This window comes from Cupressus sempervirens, chromosome 3, assembly GCF_028749045.1.
Source record: "Cupressus sempervirens isolate cs-2001-9-10 chromosome 3, ASM2874904v1, whole genome shotgun sequence".
In the NCBI taxonomy this organism is placed as follows: domain Eukaryota; kingdom Viridiplantae; phylum Streptophyta; class Pinopsida; order Cupressales; family Cupressaceae; genus Cupressus; species Cupressus sempervirens.
Window position 1 is genome coordinate 81,222,586 of NC_143120.1, and position 12,525 is coordinate 81,235,110.

The window sequence follows — 12,525 nt, forward strand, 5'->3', positions numbered from 1 at the left end:
TTGAAAGCTCAGATCTGAAAACCAATGCCAAATATTTCATGTCGAATAGAATAGGGGCATGAAGATCTGACACTCTAATACCATGTTGAAGTTGATGAAAGATTAACCCCACAACTCCCAAGTTTCACTTGCATGCAAACACCTGTCACAGAAGAGAGAAGCAAAAAGCTATGGAGGCTGAAATTGCCAGATCCATAGATGAGACATTCTCGATGAGCAAAAAATAAAATTGGTATTACCAACAATTAATTGATTAATAATTACAAAGAGAGATCATCCTTATAAAGGAGATCGAAACCCTAAAAAGGTTTAACCTAGGTTGCATCATAATAATTAATAAAAGAATTAAGTATTAGATGCCTAAAGTTTAGCTTCAGCAAACTAGAGTTAATTAGGAAATATCTAATTACTCTAACAGTAAATTACTCTTGAACTTTTCTCTCACAATACCACTATTGACATGTGGTCTTGTTACTTTCAAATTGATTTCATATTTATGTATTTGTTATGATTTCTCTAGTTTTATCTATCCTACAAATGTATTACAATATATTATATATTGTTTGCAAGACTATAGGGTATAGTTATGAATAAATTCCATCATACAACAACTTATAGATTGTTTACATTCCACACTTTATTTGAAAGTGCTAATCATAACAACTAATTGGAAAATGAAGTTCAATTTGTGACTCTTTAGTGGAGACTCTTCACTTCCTATTAGAAATCCTTCTAATTATATGCATAATATTAACTTATTTGAATTTGAATTGTATGGCCATTATGTAGGTGTAAATAAAATTTTGTCAATATACACAAATCAATAAAGAACTTTTTATTTATTTAAAGTGAATTGAGCTAATCGATGAACCAATATATGTCCACGCCACTGAATGAGTCTTTGATATCCAATATTGCAAATGCTCTAATCTATTCACTTGTCACAAGCACAATTTAGTCCCCTAACACTAATACCTAATTGTTTAAACTCTAAATTGATGCTACCTAATGAATGCAAAGTTTAAAAATAATGAAAACCAAAAAATAGAGCAATAATGAAAACCAAACAATAGTAGGCAACCTATAGATAGCCAAACAATATATACAATACAATATCGAGAACAAAAATGATGAACAATCCAACAACCACAAAGAATGAACATATAAAAGAGTGCAAAACCTTTGAATCCAAAAGAGTAGATCCACTTGAAGTGGTAAATTGAATCCTGGGATCAATCTTGAATGATAACATACTTTAGGAATATCGATCAATTTTGAAGAAAGGACCTTAGACCTTGTTCTCACCACCATTTAAACCTTGAGATTGCAATGAATATGATATATTAACAATCAATGAATTTGTGTTAGGATATAAAAAATTGTGAGCCTATAATAATAATTAGTTAATTAAGATAAAAAAAATTAGCTACTTGACTATACTAAAATCTTGAACAACAACAATATGTCCTAGAGTCTTTTTCTTGGGATCACTATTACATTGACCATTGGATTGCATTTCCTCTAAAGAACCAAGAGGTTCGATTTTATCTCAAGCTATTCTCTCAATGTATTTCCATACCAAGATGAGGAAGAGAAGTAATGGTAGTTCCCCACATAGTCTATATTTTGAATGTTGTTTTTAGTGCAATAAATGAACTGTAGGGACATGTTCTTTAGGTCTTCAATTGACAGCTTAGCCACAAAGCCATTTAAATATGAAGGTTTAGGAGGAAAATTTGTCAGTTATGTAAATGATTACATGGTTGGACCCAAATATGATTTGGATATAGTAGCTTTGGGAAATAAAGGTCTCTTAAGTTAATTCAGGGTTGATTTGGAATGATTTCTCTATTTTCTTCAACAAAATAGAACAATCAATATTTTAGTTTAAGTTATAGGTACTATATCATTTTTGGAGTTTTCTTGTGTACTCCTTGTGAGTGACCTTACCTTTTATACTTTTGAACCCATTGACCTATTTGATTATAAACCTTGCTTAGGTTTCTTCAAAAAATCAATAACTATCCTTGTGCTCCATACTTGAAGGTGACTAGTACAATATAGGATTAGATATAAACTTCTCTATTCACAAAAAATAATTAAGAATTTTCTCACTTTGAACTCTAAATTATTAAATTATTAAACTAGGGGGCTACACGATGGAATCTTTTTTTGGGTTGGGGGAATGGAAGGGAAACTAAAAATTATTAAATTGATTAAGTTATAAACTATGCCCCACCTAGATTTTCTAGTTTTTAATGGAAGTTTTCCTTATATATATATATATATATATATATATATATATATATATATATATATATATATATATATATATATATATATATATATATATATATATATATAGTATAATTCATTTGATTTGTTTAGATGCCACCCTTACTAAAGAGATACTAATATTTAATTATTTAATTATTTTAAATTATATACAAGATACTAATAATGCTTGTATGTTTATACTTGATATAATTTTATAGCCCAAATATTTACCTATGAAGAAAGTTAATGCCTAACAATATGAACCCAAAACAAAATAAGGTGACAATTGCTAGGTTGTGGTCTTAATTCAAAAGAAAAGGTGATGAAAAGTGTTATTTTCCTTGCAAAAAATGTAAGGGATTAAAGAATCAAAGAATTATAATCACAACAACTCAGAGATATTGTAGGCAACATGATCACATTGAAGGGGTAAAGGATTTTCACCCTTTGGTAAATGTGGATTTCGAATAAGTGGAACATGAAGGTGTCACTATTAAACCAGAAGGTAATTCCCCCATGGAAGAAGATGATCTTGAGGTGGAGAACACAATTTAAGATGTTGGGATTAGCACAACTGATAATGTGCCATAGAATAGGATTGAAGAAGATGTTACTGGTGCAAATGTTGAAGATGATGAAGATGATGATAGTAGCACATGTAATGATGATGATGAAGATAACCTTGATATACCTAGAATATAAAAAGCATACAAGCCCCTGTACCAAGGCTCCCAAATGATGCTTCTCTCTACTATATTGTTGGTGGTAAACATGACGGTTATGACTAGTATATCCAATATAACAATGTCATTTTTGTCAGCTTCTATGTTAGCATACCATTCATTTTCTTTATATTAACAAATTTTTTCCATAGGTTTATAGGTGATTGTTTGTTACCACTATAAAATATCCTACCTCACTCTTACCAAGAATTAGTAACCCTTATGAAAGATATTGGAATGGAGTATCAAACAATACATACATGTCCCAATGATCATATTATATTTCATAAACAACATGAATTTGAAACACAATATCCTGATTGTCACATTAGTAGATGTCAATTAGATTAAATAACCAAAAAGGTGCCTTGTAAGGTTCTTTGGTATATTCTCATTATTCCACATTTGCAATGATTATTCAAGTGCACTAGCTTAGCACAATTTATGGCTTACTATGAATACAATAGAAGTCAAGATGAAATTATGTGAATGGTTATGAATTTAAGGACATAGTAGATAGGTGGCTAGTATTTAAAAAAGAACCTCATAATCTAAAGCTTTCATTGGTAGCAAATGATGTCAATCCATTTGGACAGTTGAGATATGTTTACTCAATCTAGACTATTTTTGTTATTAATAATAATATTCCTCCTTAGATGTCCATAAAGAGGGAGAACATAATGTTGGAAATGATTATACCATGCATTTTTCCATTTAATAGTCATCTAAATTAATTTATAAACATAGTATCAAAATGGCCATAATAATTATATTTTGTTTATGTTCATTCAACTAGGTAAGTACCAAGTAAAAGATATGAATGTATATATTGAACCCTTGATTGATGAGTTATTAGAGTTATGAAATGGGGCCACTATGTATGACATCTCTAGACTAATTGGTGAAAGACAATTTCAATTTTGTGCAATGCTTGTATGAAAAATACATGATACCCCTGGACTAAAACATCTTTGTGGTATGTCAAACTGTTAATGCATATTTTTGGTATGTAATAGTGCTAACATATTTTTCTTGTATGTTTAAGTTGTGCGTGATAATTGTAAATGTGAATCTTCTAGTACACTTGTCATCCAATTATACATGATCTTGTAGGTCTTTTGATATAGGGAAAATTTGTATGTCCAATTTGTGGTCCAAAGATAAAATATTGTCATTAAAAAAGTTTAGGAAAGTAGGTGTTCGATGAGCATAGACACTTTCTCCACAAAATTCATAAGTATCAAATTACAGAAAAACATCTTTTCAATGGGAAAGAAGAGACAACATCATAGCCATTAAGAATGATATCTCACATATGGACATTGGAATAAAATAGAATGAATCATCAAGGTAATGTCATTCCATATGATATAGGTTTTTGTATAAAATAAAAGTTTGTATACTATATTTTGTTCAGTAATGATGTAATTGATGTTCGTGAAGGTCATCAAGGTACTGATGAGCAACTTCCAAAAGGACTTAAAAGATATCCTAAGTAATTTAGTATGTTTTCTTCCTATGAGAACCTCTCAATTGTGCATTTTTTTGATGCTATACATATTGGAAAGAATGTAACAGAGACACTAAGGAAAATATTGGATGGAATGTGTGACAAAGAAAAAATGGTCAAAAATTGTAATGACATTAATGAATCCAATCATGCATTGAAGGTTTTTTTCTTGAATCAAATAACAATGGAAATCAAATTAATATGAGTGTCATTCCTTAGTTATTAACATAGCAGAAAATTGATGCCATATTTGAAGCCATAAAAAAAAAACTAAATTTCCCATAGGATTTACTGCAAACATAAGCAGTCTCATATCAAAAAGGTGATTTTGGGTCATGGTTGAAAATGCATGCTTGGCATACCTTCATCAAGGTAAGTCATATTCTTCTCTATTTACAATAAATTTTTAAAACGTCATGTACTTTTTATATTATTTTATTATTATTGAAATAAGTTCTAGCTCTATCTATTGCACACAACTTTGATAACATAAGTGTCTAACAATTTATATATGATCTTTGAAAATATATGAGGTTAGAAGTGTTATTTGTTAGATTTGTTGTATAGATATTATTTTTGCGTCTTTCTCTTCTTTTTCTATAATCTATTGTATATTTTTTTGTAGAGTCTCATTAATATGTTTTTATGTGATAAATATCTTCTATGTTGTTGTCATCTATAGAAATTGATAAAAAAGACAAAGCATTGGAAGAGAAAAATTCCTTGGCTTTTGTGTGAGATGCAAAACTGTCTACCTTCAACTTGTTTCAATGCACAAGAATACTACCTCATACATCTAGTTAAGAGGTACTTGAAATGTTTGGAACTTTATGAACTAGGTCAATGTGGATGGTTAAGAGGTACTTGAAATTTTTGAAGGGCTTGGTTCAACAAAGAGTACATCCTAAGGGTTCCATCATTGAGGGATATATGGTATACCAAACCATGGTTTACATTAGTGAATATCTTTCCAAGTTTTCATCAAAGATCCATGTAGATCACATTTGGAATCCCAACTCAATTAACAAATTCGAAGGGTGGTACTTGATGCGGACAGGTAGATTGAGAAAAGTGAGAGGTAATTTTAAGATATTATTATAGTTAAATAATTCTTATTCATCATCAATATAAGTTATTTCTAACTGGTCTATTTATTTTATATAGTTTCTTGTGAGTGGAATGCACTTCATTTGTATGTTACAAGCAATCCTGATTGGATGATGGTATGAATTGAACAATCTCAACAAAATGGTCACTCATTAACATAGGAAGGTGTTGTTTCATTAGTTAAAGAAGCTCATAGTAATGGAGATTCCAATGTTATGCCAATTGTAATTGATTCAACAAATGGTTTATGAGGTGGAGAGGTGCGTATAAGTTAATCTATCATGACCCATTTGTTTAATATCAACTCGTAGATGGATGCTTAATTTTGACATGTTCAAAAAATAATGGGTCAAGCACCAAAAAGCTATGTACTACAATGGAAATAAAATTTCACATAAAAAAGGTGGATGACACTAAGAGAAATTATGATCCTAGGATAACTACAATCTTTTAGCTCCCCAATATTTCATCTAGAAATGACATGCATCCTCAACAATCTGAAAAAAAATAATATGGTAGTTTGGATGATATAATTGAGTGCAACTTTAATTCCTTTAAATTGGTTCTATTCATTATCAAATGGTACATGCTACAACCAAATCAAAATGATCTTGATAGAACTATTATTGAACATGATAATGGATTTTAAATGATTAATACAAGGTCATTTGAGCTGGTTGGAAATGAGCCCTATGTTCTTCTAAGCGAATGTGACTAAGTGTTTTACTTTGGCAATCCACATAAATTGAGTTGGTCATTTTTCATTAGAAATGATCCAAAGAGGAGGACCAATAAAGTATAATGTTATTGAAGAAGAAGATGCCAAAGAAGTAGAAGACAAAGCAGATCATGATAATGGCGAAGATGAAGAAGGAAATGATGATGATGATCATGGAAAAGATGTTCATGATGATGGTGATGGTGCTGATGGTGGCGGTGCTATTGATGATGGTGGTGGTGGTGGTGGTGGTGGTGGTGATGATGATGACGACGATGATGATGATTGTCATAGTGATGATCATGATGATGACGATGGTCATAGTGATTATTTGGATGATGATGGGAATAATGATGATATTCATGGTGATGAGATGGATGAAGAATATGATCAATGGAAATGTATTAGGTGCTGATTAGGTAGAAATATTTGTTACCATGCTCAATTCTTAGTGTTGATTACTTATAAGATATTTTTTGTAGAGGTAAAAAATTTAAAAGTATACAATAATTATGATGTATGCATATTGTTCATGCTATGTTATATGTAGTTTTTAGCATGAGTATCATGTAATTTGTAACTAACTTAAGACAAATGGTTTACATATGTAGGAAACTATACCCCTTTGACGAGGATCATACACAGTGACATGTATCGAGAGGTATAAGTTTATAACATGATTTCTTTCTCTTTACCGTCAACATTTAAAAATTTAGGAAAACTTTATCAATACTAGCCTCATTTTATAGAAAAATATTTTTCTCCTTCGACTATATCTCTCATTTGATGGGCTACAGGTACTACCAAATATTTATATGTCAAATTTGTCTTCCTCGAGTGAGGGAAATGTGGGAATAGAAGAGGATAGTGAGACATGTAGTAGGTCTACAAAAAAGAGACAAACTAGAGGTCAAAAGATTAGAAGAGAATTTAATAAACACATGCAAATTTTGCTTGTGCAAGGTGGTCATGTTCTTATGATGATGACACAAAGTGTGACATCAAGGTTTCCTTGAGGTACACACTATTGGTACAATTAATTAATTGTGTATTATCTTTGATGTTACACAAAATGTCATATCAATGCCAGTTAGTATATGCCAAGCTCACTTGGGGATTGAAGATAGTTTTCTGTGTCTTCTGAGCATTCTAGAGTTTGCCTAGTTCAGAAGTCAGTGTCTACCAAGTTCACTCGAGAAACAAATAAAATTTTGTGAAAGATGAGCATTAACTGAGCTCACTTGGTTAATGAAGAAAATTTTGGATGGAACCAATGTTAACCAAGCTCACTCGGTTACCAAAGAAACTTTGTGAATATGCAGTGTTGATTGAGTTTACTTGGTTAACATAGGAAAATCATTTTTGACTTAGTGTCTACTAAGCAAGGTCAACTAATGAAGGATTTTCTTATTTTGCCATATTAAGTTTAATTGTGTTGTCTATTGGTTCTAGCTGACTAAGGAGATGAATATTAAATATTTAAAGTTATATTCTAACCAACTTGACAATATGAAAGATATAAATATAAGGTCAAGTTGAGATTTAGAAAGAAAAAAGCATGGGTGATAATTAAAGATTTGACGATGCTAAGAGGAAGCGAATTAGAAGGGTAAGTAGAATATCCTTATGGAGCCAAAAAGATTCATTCAATCAAGAAGGATCAAGTATACAAGCTAGAATTGATATTTATAATTAGCAATTCAGTTACATTAGAAATCAGGTAATCTCATTGTTACTCTTTAACCATTGTAGCAGTGATCTAAATCTCTTAATAGATTTGGTTTAATAACTATTTGTAAATCCTCTAACAAGGTGGCATTTCTATTGAATTGTCCAAAGACCTTTAACAAGGCCACTTCTAACAGGGTTATTAAACCCTCTAATAGGGTCACACCTAATAGTGATATTTGTAACCTTTAATATGGTTGGCTCCTAATAGGGCTCACTTCAAAAGAGTGAAAATTAGTAACTAGTGTTAATTGGTGGTTTTTCCCAAATTGGGTTTCCACGTTAAATCTTGGTGTCAAATGTGTTCATTCTATTTCTCTTATGTGTTTGCAACTAAGTTAAAATAACATTAATCATAGTTAACATCTTAAGATTTGCATGTTAGGTATTTGCCAAGCATTTCTAGTGTTTGTCGAGTTATAATATTTTTTTGTGTATTTGGTGAGCATCAATAGAGTTCAATTTTGAGAGTTTATTTTGTACTAACATCTAAGGGATCTAAGACTTATTTTAGTGGTAACTAATTCACCCCCCCTCTCTCAGTTACTCCTCTTATATTTCCAACAATTGGTATTAGAGCTTTTGGTTCTTGTAGAGATGGTTTCAAGGACCTAAGCTAAAGATCAAGATGTCTTGCAGAAGAGAGATTCCCAAGTTGAACCAAGACAACTTTGTAGCATGGCAAGGACTTATGAGATTACATATGAAAACTATCAATGATTTAGGTTATAAGTATGTTGATACCAAATACAAGACCCCTACTAGAACATTATTAGTTGAAGATATTGCTTAAAAGAAAAATCATAACATCATGATGATTGACATTGCATTTGCTCTCAATTATGTTGAATTTGATGAAGTCAAAAGTTGTACTACAACTCATGAAATGTGGATCAAATTTAAAGCCATCTATGGGGGAGATGACAATGTAAGAAGAGCCAAATCCAAAAGTCTCAAAGGAAAATTCGATTAGATGAAGATGAGAGAAGATGAAAATATTGTAAAATATGTTGAAAGAATCAAAGCAAGTGTGAGTAATCAAAGCATCTAGAGGAGACATTAACGAAAAAATAGTTGTAAGCAAGGTACTTAGAACCATTCTTCCTATGTATGCAATGAGAGTGTCTACTATTCAAGAGATGAGATGTGATCTAGATATCAATATAACTTTGGATGCTCTAGTTGGAAGATTGACAACTTTTCAGTTGCATAACTATGATAACTATTAACCTGGTTCCAAAGGTATTGAATCTGCATTTGAAGTCAAACTCTCACTCAGGAAAAGAGGTAAGAAATCAAAGGCCAATCGATTAGGAAGTGAAGAAGAAGATGAAGAAAGTTCAAAGAGTGATCTTGAAGTTGTTGAAGCCCTACTTGCAAGAAAATATTCCAAAGGCAGAGGAAAGTACAAAGCTAAGATTCCTCTAATCTACTTTTCTTGTGAAGAAGTTGGTCACATTGTTGCTAGGTGCCCAAAGTAAGAAAACAAGGATGAAAAGAAAATTAATAAGTACAAAGGTGAGAAGGAATTCAAAAACTATAATGACTACAAGGACAAAGGTAAGAAATCTCATTTTATGGCTAAAGATTCTGATAACAGTGAAGATGAAATGGTATATATAGCTATAAATGATGAATCTAATAATGAAAGAGATGAGATGGAACTTATCTCTCATGTTAGCAAAAATGATATATGGATTATTGACAGTGGCCGCTTACATCATATGATTGGAGAAAAAACAAAGTTTGAACACATGGAATATTATGATGGTGGTAGTGTGAGATTTGGAGATAATGAACCTTGTTGTATAAAAGGAAAAGGATGTATCTCTTTAGCCAATGAACTTCTATGTGATAATGCTTATTGGGTTGAAGGACTAAAGCACAATCTACTGAGTGTGACATAGTTGAATAACATTGGATTCAAGGTAGAATTTATGAATGGAAAGTCCAAACTGCTGGATGGAAAATGAAATCTAGTTGGATATGGCAAGGTAACCTATTCTATCTAGATCTTAGTGAAAGTTCATGTTTTATTGCTCAAGTAGAAGAAAGTTGGTTATGGCACAAAATATTATGTCATGTCAACTTTGATAATCCAATTCAAATAAGAAAAAATAAAAAGAGTAAGGGGTATACATAGTTTGAGGAACTTGATATGGGTCTATGCAAAAATTGTCACATTGGTAAGATGGGAAAGACTAGTTTCAAAAGCAAGAACTATCATTCTGTAGAAGTGTTAGAGCTTGTGCATATAGACTTATGTGGACCTTGTTGTCACTTAGGTTTGCACCCTTGTCCAAGGCCTATGCACGAGGACAACCTAGTGAAACATGGAAACAACCTCCAAGCTGTGGGACTTCAACTATGAGGTTGAGTCTCCAGAGAAGGCCAGCTTCCTCTTACTATCAGGGTGCACCTAACTACTCTTGGAGAGGAAAAGGGAGAAGGAAAGCATGAAAGAAAATCTACCTAGTCTAATCTAAAGAGGTCATGCACCAAAATAGAGTGTTCAGACCAATCCCTGCCCATATATGCACTACTGAACCAGAATGAAACTAAGGATATACACATCCAGACTTTCTTTGATCTAATAACCACATACAGATCAAAAAAACAAGATGAATGACACAAGGAAAGAGGTTCACTTATATATCATTCATAGGCTAGTAGAGGTACAGTCATGTAGTTTATATACTTTCACAAAACAATGGCAAAGGCAAAGAGTTCTTGCACTTTCATACCAATGGCTGAAGGAGATAAGTTGAGAATCATATAGTTCAGAGGCACAAGGGAATTTACACTATAATTGCAAAGAAACAACAGAAAAAAGTTAGAGAAAGGTTGACCTTAACAAAATTTACAAAAGTTTCCTTTATAGTTTAGACATAACTGAGATCTCTTCCAGCTAAAGTAACCTTGCAGCTACCTGCCATTAAGTTCTGCAGAGGACAATCAAGGGGAAATCTGATCTAGATGTGGATCTAGACACAATGATTTAGAATAGGGCCTTGAGAAGATTAAAATAGTGCCATAACTGTGCTCTGACCCGGTAGATGGATCAAAAGATGGGTGGTGGATTGTTCTTCTCGTTCTGCATTCATTTCATGGTAGTTGGAATCGATCATGAAGATTAGATCGCACAATAAAACCGATTACCCTCATTTTTGTTTTATGAATCAGCAGAGTTAGCAAGTCAACCTGTTTCTATAAGCAGGATGGACCATGTGGACCAACAGCCTCTTTTTATTTTTCCACCTCACGGGAGTCCTACATAGTTGACCATCTCTCATCACTAATCGCACCAACTCCTCCAACTCTAGTTGTGACAGTTACACTAACTGCCAACAATTAACTGTCAACCTTGGCCAAGCCAGCAAGACACATGTCATCAAGGTGCTATGTCACTATGGTTAAACTTCTTGTAGTTCTCCATAGCGAGATAGCTCCTGCCATAGATCTTCCTTAATCTGATGATCGTGAAGACTCGTCATGTTTTGCACTTTACTTTTCAACTTCTGGGCCTGTGAAATGCTGTCAGCACACCCGGCATCATCCTTGAGGTTCACAAGATAACACGGGCCCACCTGACATGTGTCACTGAGGTGCTATGTCGCTATGGTATATAGTGTGCAACTTTCGATGGTGAGATAGCGCTAACCATCAATCTTCCTGAAATTTGACAATCGTGAAGACTCGTCATAATACTATGCTTGTTCTTACCCAGGCCCATCATACCTACCGCCATCTCGGCAACTGCACCACACTTCGAATGACACCTAGCAATCCTTGGCACACACACCTTGGCGAGACCTAGCCCCCTGATCCACGTGGTGAAAGGGCACTATGTCCCTATGGTTAAAATTCTTGCAGTTCTCCATAGCGAGATAGCACCTGTCGTAGATCTGCATTAGATCTACAGTGCTCCACAAAATTGTAAAACTACATCTTGAACTGGCCGAATGGACCAATGAGAAAATGCCACCGTATTCTGATCCATTTGACAACTGCCACGAAAGACAAGCCACATGTTTTATCCAGCAGCCCACAAGATGAAAATAGACCCACATGCCACGCGTCACCGAGGCACCATGTTGCTATGGTATCCACCGTGCAACTTCTCATGGTGAGATAGCGCCCATCATTGATCTAAACTGATCTAATGGCGAGCACCCTTGTCCAAACTTCTTAGTGCATAGCCAATAAGAACTGACCATGTGCCAACTGTCTGATGAATCCTTGCTGATATCTGACGAGGCACACCTAGGACTCACCAGATGCGCAGTAGAAGGGCGATATGTCACTATGGGCCAATAGTGTGCAACTTCCCATAGCAAGATAGCGCCCACCGTAGATTTCCATTGATCTGACGAGCGCGAAGACTCGTCATACTCTGCACATTCATCCATCCAAATTTCTTGGGCCTGCAATCCACCTATCACACCTGGCCTGACATAGCACCA